Source organism: Dermacentor variabilis, chromosome 7, assembly GCF_050947875.1.
Source record: "Dermacentor variabilis isolate Ectoservices chromosome 7, ASM5094787v1, whole genome shotgun sequence".
Taxonomy (NCBI): domain Eukaryota; kingdom Metazoa; phylum Arthropoda; class Arachnida; order Ixodida; family Ixodidae; genus Dermacentor; species Dermacentor variabilis.
This window is the reverse complement of record NC_134574.1, coordinates 9,130,144-9,149,476: the sequence shown is the minus strand read 5'-3', so window position 1 is coordinate 9,149,476 and position 19,333 is coordinate 9,130,144. Positions and strand designations below refer to the sequence as shown.

General features: G+C 46.4%; 1 protein-coding gene across 21 annotated transcripts in view; it reads right to left on the bottom strand.

Annotated features, from left to right (window-relative positions):
- LOC142587302 (uncharacterized) overlaps positions 1 to 19,333 on the bottom strand; it is a 410,079-nt gene that overhangs the window by 102,592 nt on the left and 288,154 nt on the right. The gene's annotated exons all lie outside the window — the stretch shown is intronic.

Genomic DNA, 19,333 nt, shown 5'->3' with positions numbered 1-19,333 from the left:
TTGTCACAACTCAGGAGTTGTGTGCAAGAATGGGGATAGACGATGAGTCATCATCATCATCAGCCTGGTTACGCCCACTGCAGGGCAAAGGCCTCTCCCATACTTCTCCAACTACCCCATTCATGTACTAATTGTGGCCATGTTGTCCCTGCAAAATTCTTAATCTCATCCGCCAACCTAACTTTCTGCCGCCCCCTGCTATGCTTCCCTTCCCTTGGAATCCAGTCCGTAACCCTTAATGACCATTGGTTATCTTCCCTCCTCCTTACATGTCCTGCCCATGCCCCCCCTCCCATTTCTTTTTCTTGATTTCAACTAAGATGTCATTAACTCGCGTTTGTTCCCTCACCCAATCTGCTCTTTTCTTATCACTTAACGTCACACCCATCATTCTTCTTTCCATAGGTCGTTGCGTCGTCCTCAATTTAAGTAGAACCCTTTTCATAGGCCTCCAGGTTTCTGCTCCGTAGGTGAGTAGTGGTAAGACACAGCTATTATACAGTTTTCTCTTGAGGGATAATGGCAACCTGCTGTTCATGATCTCAGAGTGCCTGCCAAATGCATCCCAGCGCATTCTTATTCTTCTGATTATTTCAGTCTCATGATCCAGATCCGCGGTCACTACCTGTCCTAAGTAGATGTATTCCCTTACCACTTCCAGTGCCTCGCTACCTATCGTAAACTGCTGTTCTCTTCCGAGACTGTTAAACATTACTTTAGTTTTCTGCAGATTAATTTTTAGGCCCAACCTTCTGCTTTGCCTCTCCAGGTCAGTGAGCATGCATTGCAATTGGTCCCCTGAGTTACTAATAGTAGCAAGGCAATATCATCAGCGAATCGCAAATTACTAAGGTATTCTCTATTGATTCTTATCCCCAATTCTTCCCTGTCCAGGTCTCTGAATACCTCCTGTATACATGCCATGAATAGCATTGGAGAGATCGTATCTCCCTGCCTGACGCCTTTCTTTATTGGGATTTTGTTGCTTTCTTTATGTAGGGCTACGGTGGCTGTGGAGCTGCTATATATATCTTTCACTATTTTTACATACGGCTTGTCCGTAATGCCGTAATGCTGATTCCGTGATGCCTCCATGACTGCTGAGGTTTCGACTGAATCAAATGCTTTCTAGTAATCAATGAAAGCTATATATAAGGGTTGGTTGTATTCCGCACATTTCTCTATCACCTGATTGATAGTGCGAATATGGTCTATTGTTGAGTAGCCTTTACAATAGACAATATTTACACCATATTCATATGGGTATGTGCTGTTAACTACGGCCACCTCGACAGAGACACTTGCATTTCTGAATCGGCCATGCAGTTGTGTTCTGCAGCTGAAACCTTGCTTTAAGGGGCTCCGTGGAATCAAGATTTCTGGTGAAGCTCCCGATTTGGCTGTTAGGCCAATTTGTTACTGACACTAGATAAGCTAGATAAACTTTCAGAGTGGAAAAGACAATGTCATTGAGAAGAGATATCAATGAGATCAGCTGCTCGACTTACTGCAACCATACCACTGCAGTTGCTAATGAATGCTGTTGCCGTCTCAGTGAGCAGTAACTGCAGCTGTTAAAGGCATGCAAAATCTAGTTTTGTTACATGCTATGGTTCAAACCATTTTTAGTGCTTAGCCAAGCAGAACACAACGCTCTTTGAATTGTAAAAATTGGGGGTGTGTATACAGAATAGTAGATTTCGAATCAAATCAATAAATAAAAGCCAAATATCGAATCAGAAAATTTTTCACGTAATTTATTGCTTACAAATTTTGGACAAGCAAATATGGTGCTGTACATGCTCCGGAGTACACTAGCATTGCATAACAAAAATGTACAGCACGATCTGCTCTTATTAAAAGGAACATCAAATTAGTATGCCAGCACTGATTACAGCTGAGCTCTAGAACAAAGGTTCTTGTTAATGGAATTTCTGTTGAACAGAATCAACTGCTTTCTTTTCCTTTAAAACTAATGAATTAGTGACTTTCTGCTGTACTGATTACCAGTGACATTCTCAGTTTATTAGTGGACCTGTGTTTTGCAGCAAGCCTTTATTGTATAGAAAGTTTTGCTTTCCAGTTTTTCCCCAGATTGGAGAAAGGCTATTGCAACTTTACAGCAGGTGAGTAATTTTAAGGAAAACGATTCCTTTTGTGTCAAGGATGCATGCGCGCGTGAGATTTGCAAACCACGATGTTAGGACCACTGAGAATCAACATTATATCGTGCAACCTATGACGACGAGCAAAACGCGCAGAGATCGAATAAATCAACAGATCTCTTAGGCATCAAAGCTTTACGAAAAGAACTTTGCAATACACTAGTGACACAGCCTGCACATACTTTCTAGTGACAACACTAGAAAATATAACGTGGACAAATTCCGAACATCTGCACATGCCGAAATTGTCTCTCTGTAAGCCTACATACATACAAGCTTGCTTATAATCTTGCAAACATATTCGGGGGACCTAATACGTAAAATATATGTTAGCACTGCACACTCCATAACACTACAAATGTTCAAGAATATATCTGCAGAAACTTACAAAGGGCGTTGCCAAAACGGGCTTTTTTTGATGATGCAAAATTTCCACACAAAGGAACAGAGAAAAGTGACGAGAAGGTTTTGCAGTATTCATGCAAAGAATAAGGAACAAAAATGCACGTAGCGACACCGCTCGTAAAGTTAACACACAGTTTTTAATCACACCAGAACGACCGTATTTGTGCCCATTCCTTTCGTCTACATTTACAGTTATTCTTTATTGCATATTTTTGTTTGTATTCCCGGAAATTGTATTGCGAGCGCGGCGGTAGCAGGGCCGTCAATTACTTCCACGCACAAAATGTACAAACCATATCTGACTGATCGAAGACGGCACTACTGAAGGTGAAATGACGCATACCATTCCTGACTTCCTAACGTATGTTCAACGAAGTCTGTTGAGTGAGACTATTAGCAGGGCTCTTTGAGGAACTATCAGATATTGTTGGGGATATCATTGGCCTTAGTGAGGTTAGAAGAACTGGTGAAGCTTATACAGTGCTGACTAAAGGCCATGTCCTCAGCTATAGAGGTATCCCAGATAAGAAGCATTACGGGGTAGGATTCCTAATCCATAACGACATAGCGGTCAACATTGACAAATTCTACAGCATTAATGAGAGGGTAGCAGTAGTTGTAATCGAACTCAATAAGAGATATAGATTAAAGGTAGCATGAAAAAATGAATTCAGTCACGATGATGATGAAGTAGATCAGTTTTATGAAGATGTTGAATTAGCGATGAGAAAAGCGCAAACTCAATATACTGTAGTAATGGGTGACTTCAATGCAAAAAAGTGGGGAAAAAGCAAGCTGGTGAACAAGCAATTGGCAACTACGGCGTCGATTCTAGGAATGCTAGAGGAGAGATGCTGGTAGAATTCGCAGAAAGGAATAAGCTGCGAATAATCCACATCTTTTTCAGGAACCGTATCAACAGAAAGTGGACCTGGAAAAGCCCTAATGGTGAAATAAGAAACGAAATTGATTTAATATTTTCTGATGATCCCAGCATAGTGCAGGATGTAGAAGTGATAGGTAGGGTAAAGTGCAGTAATCATAGGTTAGTGAGGGCTAGGAATCACCTCAATTTGTAGAGAGAAAAAGTAAAACTGGTCAAGAAGAAACAGGTCAACCTAGAGGAAGTAAGGGTAAAAGCAGATAAATTCAGGCTGGTACTTGCAAACAAATATGCAGCTTAGAACAAAGAGATGAAGAACACATAGAGGTCATGAATGATACCGCAACTAGGCTGGCTTCAGAAGCAGCAATTGAAGTGGGAGGCAAGGCACCAAGGCAACCGGTAGGCAAGCTCTCCAAAGTAACAAATGACCTAACAAGGAAACAATAAAACATGAAAGTGTCCAACTCAAGAGATATGATAGACTTTGCATAACTGTCAAAACTGATCAGCAAAGCAAAAACAAGGGATATTCAAGAGTATAACTTGAGAAAGACTGAAGAAACCGTAAAAAATGGACGCAGCCTGAAATCAGTGAGAAGGAAACTTGGTACAGGACAAACCAAGATGTTTGCACTGAAAGATAAGCAGGGTGATATCAGCAATCTCGAAGGCATAGTACCAGCAGCGGAAGAATTCTATACTGACCTGTACAGTACCAAGAGGAGTCGGAATGTTTCCATTGGAAGCAGTAATAAACAGGATACAGAAACTCCTCCTATAACTAGCAATGAGGTCAGAAGGGCCTTGCAAGAGATGAAACGGGGAAGAGTGACAGAAGAAGATAGAATAACAGTCAATTTAATCAAAGATGGAGGAAACATAATGCTTGGAAAACTGGCAGCTCTCTAAACGAAGTGTCTCGTAACTGCAATGGTCCCAGAAAACTGAAGAATGCAAACATACTAATCCACAAAAAAAGAGAAATTAAAGAATTGAAAAATTATAGGCCTTTTAGCTTACTCCCAGTATTATATAAAATATTCACCAAGATAATTTGCAATAGAATAAGGGCAACATTAGACTTTAGCCAAGCAAAGGAACAGGCTGGCTTCAGGAAGGGATACTCTGCAATGGATCCGATCCATGTCATTCATCAGCTAATTGAGAAATCCGAAGAGTAAAATCTGCCTCTCTATATGGCTTTCCTAGATTACAAAAAGGAATTTGATTCAGTGGAGATACCAGCAGTCCTAGAGGCATTACGTAATCAAGGAGTACAGAATGCTTACGTAGATACCATGGAAAATATCTGAGATTCCACAGATTTCTGCACAAGAAAGGTAGGAAGACACAATCTTTCCAATGCTATTCACTGCGTGCTTGGAAGAAGTATTCAAGCCATCCAACTGGGAACGCTTAGGAGTAAGGATTAATGGCGGATATCTCCGCAACCTTCGGTTTGCTGATGACATTGTTCTATACAGCAATACTGCAGACGAGTTACAACAAATGATTGAGGACCTTAACAGAGAGAGTGCAAGAGTGGGGTTTGAAGATTAATATGCAGAAGATGCAGAAGACAAAGATAATCATGAATAGCCGGGCAAGGGAACAAGAGTTCAGGACTGCCAGTCAGCCTCTATAGTCTGTCAAGAAGTAGGTTTACCTAGGCCAATTCATCACAGGGACATCTGATCATGAGAAGGAAATTCATAGAAGAATAAAAATGGGTTGGATCACATACGGCAGTCATTGTCAGCTCCTCACTGGAAGCTTACCATTACCATTGAAAAGGAATGTGTACAATCGGTACACTTTACCGGTGCTGACATATGGGACAGAGACTTTGAAACTGACAAAGAAGCTTGAGAACAAGTTAAGGACCGTGCAAAGAGCGATGGAACGAAGAATGCTAAGCATAACTTTATGAGACAGAAAGGAAACGGTTTGGATCAGAGAGCAAACACGTATATCCGATATTCTAATTGACATTAAGAGAAAAAGAAATGGAGCTGGGCCATTCATGTAATGCGCAGGTTAGATAGCCGTTGGACCATTAGGGTTACATAACGGGAACCAAGAGAAGGGAAGCGCAGTTGAGTACGGCAGAAGACTAGGTGGGGCGATTAGATTAGGGAATTCGTGGGCGCTAGTTGGAATCGCTTGACGCAGGACAGAGGTAACTGGAGATTGCAGGGAGAGGCCTCCATCCTGCAGTAGACATGAAATGGGCTGATGATGAAGATATCATAAAGCCAATCTGCACGGCAGACAGAAGGACCGTGCATCACATGACTCGCGTAACCGGCACATCCAGTAAAGAGCAGGTGGCATACACATTGTTTCCCTGTCAGGTTCGGCACGATTTGCCACATGTCAAAGATTCTGAAATCTGGAGGATCAAGGCAAGCTTGCACAGCATTTTCTTTCCTCGTTCATCTGCGATCCGTACCAATACATGCAACCAGGTCATGGCACTTCTGTGCCCGCTGTGCAAATCCAAACCAAGTGTTCAGACAGGCTGCGTGAAGCTGAAGAATATATTTGAACATATAAATAAATGAATAAAGATTGATGGGCAGCTACAAACGGTGTGGGTAATGAGAGACCGCCGTTCCGTGTGTAACAAAAATGTTGGCTGTGGACAATTTTGTTGCCATCCCATGCATTCGCTTTCATTTGTGAGGCAGTTTCTTCGCTTTCCGAGTGTCGCATGGCTGCTGCCAATAGATCTGTATCGATACGGCCCCAAACCCGAACATTTGTCGACATCCAGTGGTGGTGCCAGTTTTCAATGCTGATTAGGCCTAATGGCCTAAGCGGTGTGTCCATGATGAAAATTTGCCACTGGCCCACCATATTTACTCACATAATAAACAGACTTGCGTAATGAATGCAGCCCCTACTTTTCCAGTCAAGAAGTTAGTTTTTGGTTTTCTTTTTTCTTGCATAATGATCGCACCCTGAACTTGCTGCCATGAAACAGGAGACATATGGTACGATTCAGCATCTGATACGGCGTCCGGCGGGTGCGATTGGCCGCGAGGCAGTATCGGATGCCAAATTGTACTGTGTCTCCTACTTTCATTGCGCTGACAAATATACGGACCTTCCAGGTGCATTTTTGCTGTCGTCGTGTGCCGCATGGCGTGTGAGTGAAAGTATGCAAGGGAAGCCAACGAATCTCGCGTGCCAACTTTTGTCGCCCAAAAGGCCCCGGGGAAGAGGGTTGGCAGCGTTGTACTCTGGCAACTGCGTGCATCCGGAACCGCGATCGAGGGGCGCACAACCGCAATCGAGGGGCGCCGACGATTGCGGCTCAATCTCCCACATACAAGGGATTAAATCAGGAAGGAAACATGCAGTCTTCTGTCGCGAGCTCAGCAACATGGGGGGGAGGTTACTCTGGCAGCAACTGCGCATTGTGCAGCTGCGGTGCGCCCTGTCTTCAAGGCGATCTGTGTTGGGGCCGACTCGATGGTGGCTCATACCTTTGTGCGTGCTGCATTCTCGCTGCTTGGTTTGCGTTGAAGCGAATGTTTGCAAGTCTTGCAAATTTATACAGCTGATAAAACTACTATCCTTACTTCGTGTAGCTGTCTACACATTTGCTATTGCAACGGGTCGCAAGCAGTCACGGAATGCTTGCCGCTAGTATGCTTTAGTGAAATGTCAAATGCAGGCTTCTTTCTTTGCTACAGGCTAGAAGTTGTAATACAGTCAAACCTCGATATAGTACGGATATATCGAAGTATTGCATATATCGAGCACTTTCTATATCCCCTAGAAAATTGCATGCATTTCTTTTTTTTTAAATTTCGAATGAGGTCGGACATAAAATGGACCTATCGAACTCCGCCATCCCAAACCACGTGGGCTCTGTGGACAGGTGGTGAGCTCACCCGCAACACTTTCAAAGATAGTGGTGGCACGACGGGAGGACTTACAGAGTCGCCATCTGTCGGAAGCGCCTCCTCACAGGTTTGGCTTATGGTGCTCAATAAGAACACCACATGGCAGCCCTCCTGGACATTTATGTAAGCACTCTAAAAACGAGGGAAGTTCTTTGCTGTGGAAATAATAATCTTGGGCAAACTGAAAGCACAGAATAATTTACAGACGCTATCTCTTTACCGAATAAGTGCAGTGAACACCACTGCGTGCGGTCGTCACGATGGAGCTTTCCGAGCCGGCTTCTTGCGTGAAAGGTTGGCAAATGCTGAAAGTAAACTATGTGCAATATGTTCTTACAGTGGGCTCTCTGTATGTATATTTAAGTGGAGCATAATAGAATGAAGCCTCAGTGCAGTGATTGCACGGGTTCACAGCAACTGACTGCGCGTCTGCACGCATGTCCGTGCACAATGTTCCGCTTTCGCTGTGTGCACATTTTCACACCATGGCGTGAGCTTTAGGCCATAGAATATGAGCATTTGACAGTACACAAGCAACCATTGTTACGTGGACACTATAAGAGCTGCTCAAAGATAATTTCGCTACAGAGACTTTGATGTCTACGGCGTCTGTGATGTGCCGTCGCGATGAATCAATCTTCTTTTTTCTTCGAAATTCTTGGATATCTCATTTTTCAGGTTGTGTCACACTGTATGTTTATCAGTCTTCTCAGCATGCCATTTCCCGCTGCTTCTTTTTCATAATCCAGTGCATTAATTCATAACGCAAACATGAACATATGCCACACTTTTTAATGTGCTTCTTACTGCTCCCTTTCCATTCCAGTGAACATGCCAGAATCTAGTATCAACGAGTTCATAGACCAAACTGTCATGACATTAGCCGGGCAGCGGGCGCGGGCGAGCGTCTCAGTGCACGTTTTCTGCTACTCACTGAACATCGCAGTCCCACTACCTTAGCAGAAATTTTCCTCGCGTCTGTGGTTGTTGCCTACCTGAGTTGTAGCTGATCACTTCACGCAGTTATCGGCACCGGCGGTACAAAGCTCACAAATGGGGTGGACCACGGCAGGTTCACAAGACAGTCGTGCGGCAAGTTCGCTGGCCTATGTGATAACGAGCCACAAACCGTCACGGAAAGCTTGTCACTAATACCGTATTTACTCACGTAATGAATCCACCTTTCTTTCAAAAAAGTTAATTTCCATTTGAGGGCAGGCTTCATTACGTGTTAGAAAAAAAAATAAAGTTACGACTAAGAGTTGAAATTTCTGGGCCACCTCGCTGATGCTTCCGGAGTACAGCCTGATCCCGACAAAACTCGCGCTGTCCGAGACTTTCCGGTTCCGAAGACAGCCGCAGACGTTCGAAGTTTTGTCGGGCTATGCTCATACTTTCGTCGTTTTGTTCAAGATTTTGTGGCAATTGCTAGACCCCTCACTAATCTTTTGAAGAAAGGCGTACAATTCGCGTGGGGTACTGCAGAAGCCGCCACCTTCTCTCGTCTCGTCACTCTTCTCTCCTCAACACCCATTCTCGCCCACTTCGACCCTGATGCCCCTACGAAATTGCGTACAGATGCCAGCGGTGATGGCGTAGGTGCCGTCTTAGCCCAGCGTCAGCGTGGCCAGGATCGCGTTATTGCTTATGCAAGCCGCCTCCTCACACCATCGAAGTGCAGCTATTCGATTACGGAACGAGAATGCCTTGCTGTAGTCTGGGCGGTTGCGAAGTTCCGTCCTTACCTCTACGATCGCCCTTTTTCCCGTAGTCACTGACCATCATGCTCTCTGCTGGCTCTTATCTCTAAAAGATCCTACAGGCCGGCTTGGTCGATGGGCTTTGAGACTACAAGAATTTTCGTATTCTGTGGTCTACAAGTCTGGCCGCCTGCACCAAGATGCTGACAGCCTGTCGAGTTACCCTGTTGACGACCCTGACTCCTCCAATATTACCAGTGCTGCTTGTGTATTCTCTGTGTCGCAGCTGCTTCATTTCGCTGACGAGCAATGTCGTGACGCCAACATAAGAGGACTCATCGACCGTTTTGAACACTCTCCGGCCGACGCCACTCTATGCCTCTTCATCCTCCGTGACGGTACTCTGCACCGTCGTAACCTTCATCCGGACGACTCTGAGTTCCTACTTGTCATGCCTAAACACCTCCGCTCAACCGTTCTAGAAGAGCTCCACGACGCACCAACGGCAGGACACCTTGGCGTATCTCGAACCTATGACCGTGTATGTCGCCGTTTTTTCTGGCCGGGCCTTGCCTGTTCCGTACGACGTTACGTCGCCGCTTGTGAACTTTGCCAATGATGTAAGAAACCTTCCCAGCCCCCCACTGGTTACCTGCAGCCGCTCGACATCCCTGCCGAGCCCTTCCATCGTGTTGGCTTAGACCTTCTCGGCCCATTTCCGGAATCTACATCGGGAAACAAGTGGGTTGCAGTCGCGGCTGACTACGCGACCCGCTACGCCGTAACCCGCGCTCTTCCGACCACAACTGACGTTGCAGACTTCCTTCTACATGATATTTTGATGCATGGTGCTCCGCGTCAATTGCTAACAGACCGTGGCCGTACGTTTTTGGCGAAAGTCATTGATGACATCATGCAGGCCTGCTCCATTCAGCATAAATTTACTACCTCATACCACCCTCAAACAAATTGCCTCACTGAGCGTTTGAACCACACCCTTACAGACATGCTAACCAAATACGTTTCAGATGATCACCGTGACTGGGACCTGGCTCTACCCTACATTACCTTTGCATACAACTCTTCCCATTTCGAAACTGCCGGCTTTTCCCCGTTTTACGTCTTGTATGGCAGCGAACCGATGCTACTACTAGACACTGTGCTTCCGTTCACCACAGCTTCAACTAGCGCTTATGCCCGTGATGCAATCGCCCGTGCTGACCATGCTCGTCAACTTGCGCGCGTTTGTCTACAAGTCTCTCAAAACAAACAGAAGCGACGCTATGACCTCTGTCACCATGATGTCCATTTTGCGCCTGGCACCCTCGTGTTGATTTGGTCACCATCGCGTAAAGTTGGCCTATGTGAAAAACTGCTTTCCTGTTACACAGGCCCATATCGCGTGCTCCGCAAAGTGACCGATGTCACCTATGAAATCGTTCTAGCCATGTTTACTACGTCCTCCGGTGTGACAACCAGTGACATTTTCCACATCAACCGACTCAAGCCCTACAACTCTCCACGTGCCTTGGATATTTAAAAGCACCGCGACGGCACTTTTGCCGCCGGGGGGGTAGTATTACGATATTATCGCTAGATACCCGAGAGACGAGCCGCCGCGAGAAGGATGAAGAAGTGGGTCTGTGCCCTTGGCGCGAGAAAATGTCGGCCTGGCGCTCTGGCTCCAGTCCAGTGTAAATAGCTTGTAAATAGCCTCTTCTGTCTGTACCTTTCTACACGTAACAATATTGTAAATAAAGTCTTTCTATACTCGTAACATCCCCATAACACTATATTATGGGGCTTTACGTGCCAAAACCACATTCTGATTATGAGGCGCGCTGTAGTGTGGAATAATTTGAACCAGCTGGAGTTCTTTAATGCACACCTAAATCTAATACACGGGTGTTATCGCGTTTCGTCCCCATTGAAATACGGCCGCCATGGCCGGGATTAGATCCCACGGCCTCATGCTTAGCAGCCCAACACCATAGCCACCCTGACGGGTACCTCACCTAGCAAACCATTTGTGTTGCGACAGTGCTATGGGAAGGCCACATATAGGACTCCTGAAGAGCAGCGTGCATACTAGGCACCTCGAAAGTACGGTTAGGAGCCTTCCTCCACTATCTGGTCTACTCTTTGTAGGTGCGCGAAGTGACGGCGCAAGTTGCAGGCCGTTGAAGTGTTACAGGCTAATAATCAGGTAAAGTGCATGTGAACGTCACCACGTGAATAATTTCAAGCTACGTCATAATAGGTAATTGTTCTAGCAGTTGTTTACAGCTTCGCTGTCCAAACACCTTCAAAGCGAGGACTGGAGACTAATTTTCTTTGTAGCGTGAAACTTGTACTGTTTTTGCCAGTAGTGTACACACATAGGATTGACAATGAAATGCCATCTAGTCACACCGTTGCCATGCTGAACGATGCTCAATGACCTTGAGTTTAAAAGTGCCCACATAGCTAGTGTACTGGCCCATTGTAGCTTACACAGCAGGTGCCTCAGAATGTTTTCCGGAAAACACAAACAGAAGAAGTAAGTAAACGGTTTATGTTACTATTAAACACACAAAAGTTTGTGGTGGGGCAGCTCTACATTTCACATTGGATTATTGTAAAAACCGGTAATGCTATAAGCAGGCTCAACTGCAATTCTTCGTCAAGAATCTTCAGATCTTTGACCATTCCAGCTATTTTTGCCTGAAAAAGATGACGGACTGAAAAAGATGTCCGAATTAATTGAATGCCAAATTATCGAGAGTATCAAAAGAACTAAAAACAAATGCTTACTAGGTTAACATGCTTTCATTTACTGAGTGAATCAGCAAATCCGGTTCCTGTTTTGTACAAAGGGAGTGTGGAAGCTGCAACTATCATCATCTCGTGATAGATCGGTCTTCTTCGAGATTTCCTCTGCAGCGTGGTCACGGCCCCAGCCGAGATCACTACTGCACGCACATCCCGATTACTTTTTACCATTGTCACCAAGGATCATCGGTCCATCACAGCGTAGCCAGCCCTCTTCACCTTTGACAGCTTTTGCCATACTTGTGGCATTGTGCACTCAGCCAATGCATCAAGTCAAAACGAAACTTGCCACAACCGCAGCGGACCAAACCACAATTGCTATAGACATTGTAATGAATGGCAACCATGCAGTTCAGAAGGCTGACACGGTGCTATGGGCTGTGGCAAACGTAAGAATAAAAGCTATAGGAAGCGCACAAATAGACACAAAGCATCCTGGCATTCACGAATGATTTCACCTGACAGCTATGGTGGGCTGTGCCGCTTTGTTTCAGTGTTGGACGCTAGCGCCACTTTCACTCTACAGCGTCGCACATTTATTTATTATTTTTTATTTATAGAATACTGCAGACCGGATCGGTCCAAGCAGGAGAGGGTACATACATTTGTTAGTAAGCACTATGCTTTAGGATCAGCAACAATGGTGAAGTTCCAATTTTCATCCAGAAAATATAATAACAAAACTAAACAAGGTTACAAAGCAAATACACCTTGTAAGAGTACATGCCCCAAACACAGGTACATAGACAAAGAAGCACACTATGTACAGTTAATAAGCAATCATCATTTCTAACTATACATATACATACTTCCATACAGGCTCTCAAAAAGTTGAAGAAAGGAAAGGTGAGTCATGAGGTGGGGAATTCCAGTTGGATATTGTTTTCGGGAAAATGAATGTTTGAAGAAATTCCTGCGGGCAAATATTGGCTTGGTGCTATGACTATGTCTATGTTGTGAGGGTCTGGTTGTGTCCTGTTCGAAGTAGTCCTGTGGCTGAATGCCTAGTTTTCCAAATACAGTCGACTCCCGATAATTCGAAGCCGCTTAATTGGAATTTTCGGTTAATTAGAAGTGAAGTACTGGTCCCGTCAGTTTTGCATGTAATCCTATAGAAGAAATCGCTCGATAATTCGAAATCCTCATCCAGTAATACTCTTTAATTGGAAGTTAATTTTCAACCGGGATCCTCGAGGTGACCGTCATTCTTTGGTAGAATGTGCAATTTTTCAAGTGTTGCAACAGTTCCGTCCTCCGCGTTGGTGTCATCGCCACCGCAGCCGCCCGCAAAGCCATCCTTCTTGGAGCGGCGCGATTATTCATTGCTACGGCTGCCGTGGCCTCCGCGATCAACTCCGGCGGGAGGCGAAGCGGCTCCTGCCGGAGGCCACGCGCGGCTGCCGCGCATGGACGGAGCTCATCGCGGAGGCCACGCGGGTGCCATAGGTGCATGCAGCGTTGCATACTGGCAGTGGCGAGATTGTGCGAGATTAGTCTTGCAGCGTGTGCAGCGTATGTCAAGGCGTGTGTTGGCATGGTGTTGGTCGAGCGCCTTTGTGCGGGAAGCTTGTAGGCTAGGTTGTTCCACGAGTGATTCGGAACTGACTGTACCTAGTCGCGCAGTTTATAGCCATGGCAAACCGTGGCTCTTATCGCACGCTCGACCTGGCAACGAAAGTCGAGGTTTTGAAGGAAGTTGAGAAGAGAGGTGCCGCCAAACAAGACATAGCGCGGAAGTACGGGATCAAGCCGAACACGCTCTCTAACTACATCAAGAACAAGCGCACAATAATGGATGTATTTGAGAACGACAAGTTCAAGACTTCTCGGAAGCGAATGCGCACCGGCGCTTACCCAGATTTGGAGAAGGCTCTGCTGGTTTGGATTAGGGAGGCCAGGAGCAACAAACTTCCTCTCAGCGGAGACATCGTTGCGATGAAAGCCCGAACGCTTGCAGCAATGTTGGGGATCGATGACTTCGTTTCATCAGACGGATGGCTGACGCGGTTTAAAGATCGCCATGACCTTGTTTTCAAGAGCGTGTGTGGTGAAAAGGCGTCCATTAACCAGGAAACATGCGCCACGTGGAAGGACGGAAACCTGCGTGAATATCTCGCCGAATACAGACCGGAAGACATCTTCAATGCAGATGAGACTGCACTCTTCTATCGGCTTCTACCAGAGAAGACCCTGACATTCAAGGACGACGACTGTGCTGGGGGCAAACGCAGCAAGGAGAGAGTGTCCGTGCGGATCGCAGCAAACATGACTGGCAAGGAACGATGTCGGTTACTTGTGATCGGGAAAGCCGCGAAGCCGAGATGTTTTAAAGGCGTGAAGACGCTGCCTGTGGACTATGAGGCAAACAAAAAAGCGTGGATGATGGCCGAAATCTTCAAGAGCTGGATAAGCAAATTGGACTGCAAGTTTGCTGCTTCGAACCGCAAGGTGTTGTTCCTTGTCGATCACTGCAGTGCTCACGTGAATGTGCCAGCCTTGAGTGCAATACGCCTCGCATTTTTGCCTGCAAACACAACGGCTGCTTTGCAGCCAATGGACCAAGGCATCATCAAGAATGTTAAAGTCCTGTACAGGTGGCACCTCCTCGAGCGCATGATTTTGTGTATGGATAGCTCCACAAAGTACGAAGTGAGCCTGCTTAGTCATCCACATGTTGGCGCGAGCATGGGATCGTGTGAAGCAAGAAACAATCGCAAACTGCTTCAGGGCTTGCGGTTTTGTGGCAGCTTCTTCGGAGGATGCCTCTGAAATTTCAGCGGAGGAAGCGTCAACAAGCGAGCTTGACGGCACTGATTTTGGCGATGCTCTCGGGGACGTCAATATTGAAGATTACGTCGCCGTAGACAAGGCGGTCGAAACGTGCGGTTCGCTGACGGATAGAGAAATTGTAGAGATTACTCGGCCCCATGAAGCGACCCAGGAAAGCGACGATGACGTTGAAGGCGAGCCGCAACCTAAGGCTGCCGATGTAGCTGCGGGCCTTGCTCTTGCGGAGCGCTTCTTTGCCGCTGACGGTAACGCGGAAGAAGCGTTCCGCCACATCTACAGCCTGCAGAACTTGCTTTCAGCAGCACGATTCGGCAAGAAGAAGCAAAGCAAGATGACCGACTATTTTTCTTAGAGAAAATACTCGATTTCGCCACAAATAAAGTGCTGTTTTTTGTGTTTTGTGCTTAATTGGAAGTTCGTTTAATTCAAAGTTTTTTGCGGTCCCCGTGAACTTCGTATTAACGGGAGTCGACTGTACAAGGAGTGAGTGAAAAAATGGCAGCCGGGCAGCCTTTCTTCTTTCAGCCAATGGCTCAAGGGCTGCCTGATGTAACATGGCGGATGGAGAGTCCCTTTGCTTATACCGGTTATATATAAACCTTACTGCTAATCTCTGGATTTTTTCTAATTTATCTATGTTGATTGTGGTGTGTGGATCCCATACTATGCTGGCATATTCAAGAGAAGGTCTAACAAATGATTTGTACGCTTGAAGAATTGCCTAATTTATGTTTTAAGAAAGCTTGCTTTTTTTCCTTGCAGAGGAGCAGATGTTGGAGATATGGGATGACCATTTAAGATCAGATGTTAAGTCACGCCCAGGTATCTGTATTCTTCCACTTGACTAATTATGTTGTCCCAAATGCCATACATAAATTTCATTTTGTTGATCTTATTCGTAGCACATAAATAGACAGTTTTGTCATAATTGTCATATCCCACTCGTTAAACCAGTCTACAAGGAGCTTGCCGCGCTTGCCGAACTCTGAGAGTTGTCTGAATTAACGTGAGTTTAAACCAATAAATAACACATAAGCCTGCCAGGACCTGCAGACGAGCCCAAGTTATCCAATCTTCCAAATGAACAAAAGTACACTTAACGAGGTTTCACTGTACAAGTGGTTTCACCTGCTAATTATATGGTCAATAATCTTTATGGTTTATTATACTTTAAGGGCCCCAGCAGGGCATTACATGAGGAGGGTGGTGATGTGGCAGTACAGACATATTGATGGAATTTCTAAAGTGGGAGTGGTCAGTCATGAACAATACAAAGAAAACAGACAATGAAGCCTGAGAGTCTGCATAACCGATCGTGTACTTACTATGCCATCAGAGCAATGTCATTTGAAGCACTTCTACCCGTGTCACCACCGCCGCAACCAAAGCATTTCTAGAAGATGAATCGACGACTACCGACTTGCAAGTGCTCCTAAACAAACTCGATGACAAAGGCCACTGTCTCACTGAATTAGAGCCAAAGTTGTAGAGCTCGTGACCAACAATGACAAATATGAAGCTGAATTCACCAATGTGCTTGATTATCACGAAAAGATCCACTACGCCATCAGCCAGCCTCATTTTCGTCTTCATAGCCGCACCGACATTGGATCACTGTAGACTGCCCTTTGCGAGCACAGCAAGCAGTACATCCAGTCTGTCAACCTGGTAAGCAGGCAAAAGTCAGCGCAAATGCCAGACCGCCGACCCTGTGCATACAAAAACGGAAACTCCAAACCGAGGCGAGGGTACAGCGTCAGTTCATTCTGAACGAGAAGGTGATCGCTGACATGAGCCTCCAGATCACAAGCAAAAAATGAAGTGGAATAAAAAAAATCTTGCACTATCACCTGGGTAGGAGGACTCATCCTCCCCCTCACAGCAAGCTGGCTAGACCTCTGGCGTCCACTTTACGCACGCTTCAGACTAAGTGCTATCCAAACCTGGCCCTTTTCCACACGATCACTCCAGGGGCTTTTAGCTCTACTTGCCCCGACTGTGGGGCTGTTAGCAATCTCGCACACATGCTCTGGCAATGCCCCTCGTTACAGGGACCCAATCGCATCACAGAAGAAGAATGGAGCTCTGCCATTCAGAGGTCAGAACTTTCACGTCAAACCTGGGCTGTCCAGAGAGCCCACGATGCGGCAGTTAGGCTCGGCCTACCCGCCCCCACGTGGGAGCGGCCCGCAGCTCTGCCCTAGGGCAAAGCTTCTCAGGACCTTGTAATTAGAGTTCTCTGTCTGTCTGTCTGTCCGTCTGTCCGTCCGTCTGTCTGCAGAGACCGAAAAAGATGCCTTTCGCCACTTAAATGACCTGCACGAAGTAGACGACATCAAGGCTCCCGACGAAATGCACAAACAGAAAGACATCCTGTACTTCCAGATGACGTCTCCTGAACGACATGACATCTCCCGAACGACATGACGTGATCACATACAAGCCGTTGAGCCTTGAGCAAGGAGATCAAATACAAAACAGTGAACCGAATTGTCACTGCTCTTGCTCCTCTAATGACCACCACTGCAGTGCGGAGACCGACCATCACCAGCTTAGCAGCTCTCTGAACCACTGCTTATGAACAGTGTTGAGGCTTTTTAAAGCATGAACAGTGTTGAGGCCTTCTAAAGCATTCTTTTACATTAGTGTGTCGCTTGTGCTTTGACACTTGTGTTTGTTTGTCTTTCTCTGGTGACCACCGTTTCCTGGCTAACAAATATCAAACGTTATCGCTCGATGCTTGCACGATTTGGAATTTACACGAATGTTATCGTTCATTCTATCTGATGTGTATGTCCACGTGAAACCTTGTATTTTCAGATTGCATGCACGACACGAATTCTGTAGCAGTTTCTGGAAACCACGTGGTCACCAGCAATTACCCTAGAATCTTCGACGAGTGATGTATAAACCTGACGCGCTTGACCCGCTAGTCAGATCTCGACAATCGCCAAGTGTGTTCGCTGCTGTCATTGTGCTTTTAAGCACAGCCCAGGTTCGCTCAATAAAGCTTAGTTGGATCATTCACAGTTTTGCGACTGTGTTCTTTACCACTACGTGACAACGTTCAGTGCAGAGACCTGCACAGTGCCACATGTTGCATGAGCCCCTTGTACTCGATGTCGCCCAAGCAAGCGTTTCACTTCGTTTTCAGCACAGCAGGAGCGCGCCTCGTATGGGCTGCCCCAAATGACGTGGCTGCAGACTGTCACTTCGAGTGCTCCCTGACCCAGTGTGGAGATCGCACACGCGCACACTGTGCCCAAATGCTGCAATTTGGAGAATGGTGCCGCAACAGCCGGCGCCGCTTCTGTCGGTACAAGGCTTGTCCGGGTCGACAGGATTGATCGAAAATGACAAAACGACCTGGACAGAGAGAATGGCAATAAAAGCAGCCTTTTTTGTAAAGTGCGAAGATCGGACCGATTAACCACCATTAGGTATACAGATCGTATTGGATAACACGGCACCGAAGTTCACACAACTTCAACAGCCGTCGGTCACCGATGAGCCACTGGCATAAACATATTAACCCTTTTGCTGTCACGGGCGTACTGGTACGTCTTCGCGCTTCCCCCCCACAGTGTCACTGACGTGCCGGTACGCTCTCTAACCTGTGTTCAAAATTTCGCACCTGAGCGCAAAGCTGGCGCTCCTGGACTGGCCACGCCATCTGCTGGCTCTTTCTACAAGTTCGTATTTTCGCCTCGACCTGTGTCAGTACATGTATTGAAGAGTACGGTGTGACTGCCACTCGCGCCTCTCTCTTTCCTGAGTGGCGCGGTGGCTCCTCGTTCGCTGTATCATGCGTCGCGCGTGTGGTTATGGGTTAAAGGGTTGTCTGCCATCTCCACTGGTTTGAAGGTTTTTATTTTTCTTCTGTTGGTGTGTCTGGTACGGCGCGTCAAGTTCAGAGGCATGCGCCACGCCGTTGCCTCTCTGAATAGAGTGACTCGATTGCTGCTTTCACTCTCTCGCCGCACCCTCGCTTCCGACTTGCAGCAGTAAACATAAAGCCCTTCCAACATTGTTTTAGCCTTTTTCTATCTCCCTCTGTCTTCTTGATCACGCAACGTCCCATTTCTCTCCGTTGTGCAGGCGACTGAAAGCGCATCCTCTCTGTGTGCGGTAACTTTCGGATGGCTGAGCGCGCGGACTTTCGTCTGCTCATTGGAGCGGTGGCTCAATTCCGATTCAGAATACGAGCCGAGCTCGGATTCGGACTCTGACAGTCTCATGCGAGGAAGAGGCGAGTTCCGCACCGTCAGATTCGGATGTTGAAAGGATGTTATAGTCAGGCTGATGATGATGATTACTAACAACAGCTGCAGAACAGTGAAATTTGCATATTGCATTGACTATAAATTGCTATGTTCACTCCCTGTTATGCTCGTTCCCTGAAACCAAGCCGACACTGGGGGGGGGGGGGGGGGGGGGGCGTCACGGCCAGAAAGGTTCGACAGCAAAAGGCTTAATGGCAAGCATTCCAAGACAGCTTGTGAACCCCATTACCACATCGGCCAGCGGTGAATTTCTGTCACAGCCACAATGCCTCAGGCCTAATTAAGACTGCTTCATCGGGCGTTGGCGACTAAAGTTAAGGTTTAGTGCTAAATTGACGTAGATCTATTCGGAGCAGCCATTCGACACACGGAAAGCAGA